Source organism: Octopus bimaculoides, chromosome 15, assembly GCF_001194135.2.
Source record: "Octopus bimaculoides isolate UCB-OBI-ISO-001 chromosome 15, ASM119413v2, whole genome shotgun sequence".
Lineage (NCBI taxonomy): Eukaryota > Metazoa > Mollusca > Cephalopoda > Octopoda > Octopodidae > Octopus > Octopus bimaculoides.
In genome coordinates this window covers 24,957,071-24,958,444 of record NC_068995.1, presented here as the reverse complement: position 1 = coordinate 24,958,444, position 1,374 = coordinate 24,957,071, and positions in this window count along the sequence as shown.

Here is a 1,374-nt window from a genome sequence, read left to right as displayed (position 1 = left end):
TGTGAGAACGGTGTGTGTCAATGTATGTGTGTGTGTGTATGTGTGTGTGTGTGTGTGTGTGTGTGTGTGTGAAGAGGGGCTAGTGACTCTGATGTGTGTGAGTGTGTGCGTGTATGTGTGCGTCTATAACGTGCGTGTGTGTGTGTGAGTATGTGTGTTGTGTGTAGCAGTTGAGGTGTGATTTGGGAGTCACGGACATTTTTACGTCAGTAAAAGAGTTAATGGCGAAACCCGGTCTACGATTAATTCTTTATTTTGCATATTTTCATTTGTCTTGCCCGCTTATTTTCTGGTGTTTGCTGAATTTTTTCTGGAGAACATTCTTTGTAGATGATCTTTTTCTAACATATCGAATGTCCACTTAGTGGTCATCCCTTCTTATACGCATGTAATACAATTTTTCTGAATTTTCAGATTTTTTTTATATGCTAGGCCACTGGTTTTAAATTGATGTTAATTAAATTAATATTCAATTTTATCACCCTCAGTATATATATATATATAATTCGATTAAAGGTTGTGTTAATCTCATGAAGGGATAGTTTCATCCAAGGAAATACTGGTTCAATGCCTAGTATTTTGGGGGAATTAATTTCCTTAAAATAATAGCTATATATATAAAAACATATAGTTTATATTCATATAAAGGAAAAAGAGACTGGAGATTGGAAAGTTAATAATTGCTTATTATTAACAGCAAATTATTCATCTTCACTTACAACTGTTTCAATTGATACTCAGTAAATATTAAGTAAATATTGAGTAAATATTAAATATTAATTAAATATATCTTCAGAGGGGAAAAAATATGCCCTTCAACGTTTTATATGTGTTTATAGATTCATTAAAGCAAACTGAATGATAATCCATAAACACATATAAGACACCCAAAGATATATTATTTTCCCTCTGAAGATATATAAATATATATAAAATATAAGATATATAAATATAGATTTAATGTTTACTTAATATTTACCGAGTATTAATTGAAACAGCTGTAAGTGAAGATGATTAATTTGCTGTTTATAATAAACAATTATTAACTTCCCAATCTCCATTTTCTTTTTTTCTTATATATATACATATATAGGCATAAGTTTATCAATTTGTCCTGCAAGATTCCTGATGTGAAATCGTGTGTTGAAACATATAGTTGTATTTGGAGATGGTCATTTTTTTTTTGCTAAATAGACACACGCACTATATATTTTGTTCTTCGTTTATTACTGTTCTTATTTTAACTTATGTCTATTGTCCGGAAATTGTTTGTCACACATCTGTGACCTCTTCAGCGACACTTTTCGTTTTCGTGTGTGCTCTTGCTCCATTCTGCTCTTCTGTGAGGTGGTAAAAAGCTTGCTTCCCAACCAC